This window comes from Odontomachus brunneus, unplaced genomic scaffold (genome assembly GCF_010583005.1).
Source record: "Odontomachus brunneus isolate Ranch 3 - 2012 unplaced genomic scaffold, Obru_v1 Obru_scaffold_001, whole genome shotgun sequence".
NCBI lineage: Eukaryota > Metazoa > Arthropoda > Insecta > Hymenoptera > Formicidae > Odontomachus > Odontomachus brunneus.
This window is the reverse complement of record NW_022639451.1, coordinates 7,881,875-7,885,941: the sequence shown is the minus strand read 5'-3', so window position 1 is coordinate 7,885,941 and position 4,067 is coordinate 7,881,875. Positions and strand designations below refer to the sequence as shown.

Below are 4,067 nucleotides of genomic sequence, written 5' to 3'. Positions count from 1 at the left end.
TTTTTATCTCTTCCTATTTTTCGGTAAAGTTGATAGTTGAATTCGAGTAAAAAATTATTGAAATAATTTTGTAAATGTTTTCATAAATATCTTAGAAAATAGAGATGAAGTTTTTCAAACAAAAGTTGTTTGTTTCTTTACGTAGAATAAAATTCTATAATAAAAAATACATGTTTCTATTTAAAAAAGCAAAGTTGACCTCGACCTAACTGGCGACCCTACCCAAAGTCAAACTAATAATATCATTTTATAGATCTCTTTGCACCTTACAACTTCTGTCTGAAAAATTTTTCTATAAAATTTATATTTTCTGAGTTACTCAGGGGTACTGACCTTTTTTCCCCACCCTGCATGTAAAGCGCTCGGAATTTTTCAATTTTCTCGAAAACGTTTGAGAAGTGCGTCTTATCCCTTTACTTAATATTTAATATGAAGACCTATCGCTACAACAAGTTGGGTCGATTTTTTTCATACCGCGCCCTTTTTTTATTAGACTTAATGGAAGACTCGGGATCATGTCGACCATGGACATAGAAATATAGGGACAGAGCATAATGTTGCGTGGATCTAGCCTCGGGACTGCGGGACTGTGCGAGGTATAATATGCCTAAGTCTGATTGGCTGTTACCGTTCGTAAATTGATATACACGTACATATACGAGTATATGAAATTGTATATGAGAAAAAGAAGACACATGTAAAAGGAAACACGCATGTACTTCTACCCTCACTCTCTTATAGTCTTAAATTGTAAGATGGTAACATTACATAAAGGTTAATAAATCTGCCATTAACCTTCTAACGACATGAAAATGCCCATCTATACTCATTCCATTAACATTACAAAAACCTTGTACAAAATATTATATTAACGAGCAATTAATAACAAAATAATTTATATGATGTATCTTCAACTAGTTAGTTTATGTTGATTTTAAATAAAATTTAGCTCTTCCATTTGATTCCTATTTTCACACCTGAAAATGTACTCAGTACTGGTCGGACTCAAACTCGAGAACTTCAGATACCTCTAGATTTCTAGTCTACCAGGTTGATTGATAAGTTCTTAGAATAAAAATGAAAAAAACATTTTGTTAGCAAAACTCAACTTTATTCTTCAACATAATCTCCTTTTAGCTCAATACATCGAGGCCAACGAGTTTCTAGCTTCTTTAAGCCTTCCAAATAATAAGAAGTTTCTAAACCGCCAAAATATGCGTCTGTTTCTCATTCAACCTCTTCATTTGAAGCAAATCTCTTTCCCTAGAGCCATCTTTTGAGATTTGGAAACAGGTAGAAGTCACACGGGGCCAGATCTGGAGAATACGGTGGATGTGGGAACAATTCATGCCTCAATTCGTTCAATTTTGTCATTGTTTTTGCCGATTTGTGGACTGGTGCATTGTCTTGATGAAAGAGAATTTTTTTCTTCGCTAAATAAGGCTGTTCCGTACGGAACGTGTATGACGGATGACTAGGCCCCAGAAGCCGCACGGCTCGCAGTCATATATCTCTCGTCGCCGGTTCGCGCCGTCGCTCGCGGTTAAATTTTGACTAGGCGCCTATATAAGTCACCGCGCGCGACGACTCGAGGCCTTTTTGAGTGCGCTTACACGGTGGGTCATTGCCTTGAGAATGTCTACGACACATTGGCTTACTTCGCGTGAAATATTTTGGTAACTCCACGGATCTTCACTTTTTCGATATTACCTGTGCTTGAGAGAAGGGTTCGCAAGACCTTTCCGCATTACCTCGGAGCCTCCACTGCGGGTGGATGTTCCCTTGCGATATTTCACGCACTGTAGATATTCGTGCATCAGTTCGACAGAACGCGTTACTATCGCGCTCACGACTCCGCGTGAGTCTTAGTTCTCACTGAGAACTCAGTCGCTGCCACGGCCGCAACATTCACGCGAGCCACGCTCGCTTCTAAATCGACTCGAGACTTAGTCTTCGTCGCACACACGGACTCATCACGCGAGCCACGCTCGCTTCTAAGTCTACTCGAAACTGTCTTCGTCGCATACGCGACTCATCTCGCGAGCTACGCTCGCTTCTAAGTCGACTCGAGACTTAGTCTTGGTCGCCTCCCCGACTATAACAACGCGAGCCGCGCTCGCTTCTAAGTCTACTCGAGGCTTAGTCTTCGTCGCATACGCGACTCATCAAGCGAGCCACACCCGTTTCTCAATCCACACTGGACTCAGTCTCTGTCGCACCAGCGACTCTCACGTGAATCTTAATCGAACTAGACTTCATCGCTCACGAAAGAAGCCGAAACTCGGTCTCCGCACTCTGAGCATTTATACGATCCTCCGGAAGGGAGATTAATCCCAGCGCGGAAACGCCGGGCAACTCCACACGTGTCCCACGTAGGACTATGCCATGCTCTTGTGTACAAGAGCACGCTTGCTGTCTCCTCACAACAGCCTACGAGGCTCCTGAATAGGAGAGCACGAGCAATCACTCGCATAACCAAAGGTATTAATCGACGGCAGTTCGACAGCAATCCGAACCGGCCTCTTACTATCTCGAGCCGTTCGAAACAGAGACGTTTTTTTTTTATTTCATCATTTAATCGGTCAAACGATAATGCATAATATTCTTCTGTGATTATTTTTCCTTTTTCAAGATAATCGATGAGGATTATTCCATGTGCACCCCAAAACACAGTGGCCAGAACCTTTCCAACTGATTCTTGCGTCTTTGGTCGCTTCGGAGCACTTACACCCTTTGGAACCCATTGTGCCGACTGTTGTTTCGATTTAGGTGTATAATGGTGGATCCATATTTCATCAACGGTTATATATCGACGCAAAAATTCATTTGATTTGCGCCTAAACATGTTCAAACAATGCTGAGAAGTACGAACTCGTTTACGTTTTTGATCGATTGTTAGCAATCGCGGCACCCATCTTGCAGTTAGCTTTCTCATACCCAAATGTTCGTGTAGGATATTGAACATACGTTCAGATGAAATGCCTATAGCCGCAGCTAGTTCATGCAATTTCACTTTAGAGTCATCCAACACGATATTATGGATTTTTTCATTCATTTCTGGTATAGTCACTTCATTTGGACAACCACTGCGTCGTGCATCCGATGTGCTGGTACGACCACGTTTAAACTTAGCAATCCAATTATATACGATTACATTCGACGGAGCAGACTCCCCCAAAGTTTTTTGGAAGTCCTCAATCATTTCTTGCAGTTGCAAGCCTTTCAAACAGAAATATTTAATCACTGCACGAATTTCAGTTTTTTCCATTTTTATAAAATATCAGAGGTTATGTGCTTTAGGTGGCCGTCACAAATATACTAATTGTCATAGCTGTCTGCAACTGTGTAGTGAGAGGTTTGAAGGTTGGCACTACTGCAAATTCATGGTGCATTAGAGGTGGCAACACCACTAATGTATCATTCTAAAGACTTATCAATCAATCTGGTATCATCTTGGCTGCTGCGCTAGATTCTTTAACTTATACTAAGTGTTTTGTATTATCCCGATATGCAACCGAAGCAGTAATTAATAATAATTAATAATAAGTATAATTTTCTTAAAATATTATTTAGTATAACAAAAATAAACTATTATATAATATTAATATTATATTAATATTTAGTCCAAATATTTCATATAATAAAAAGGAAGTTAGAGATATATGCATAAAATATTTATGTAAAATATGTTTACCTAGGTGTTGATACTATAAACACTTTAAAGCACTGACTGAAATATGAATATTAATCTCTACGATTCTTTAAAACATTTGAAGTGTGTAGTAAGAAAGAAAGAGAAAGAAAAAATATTATACCTAAGATTAATTTTATAAATAATATTTTAATTTAATTTAGTTATATTTACTTTCTTAATAAAAAAATTTTTTATATATGAAAAGATTTGTATATACAATAAAGTGATTATTAATAAACTGTATTCTAATTGTGTAATATTTTCAGGACACACAAAAAGTGAAGTAATTACATGTAAGTTTGCTGAAATATTAACCTTAAAAAAAAACAAAATGTATAAAAAAAATATAAATGTTGAAAATATAAAAAAAAAA

The 4,067-nt window shown here is 37.9% G+C and overlaps 1 pseudogene; it reads right to left on the bottom strand.

Annotated features, from left to right (window-relative positions):
- Window positions 1-944: 944 nt before the first annotated feature.
- Window positions 945-3,556, bottom strand: LOC116846009 (annotated as a pseudogene).
- Between the last annotated feature and the right edge of the window lie 511 nt (window positions 3,557-4,067).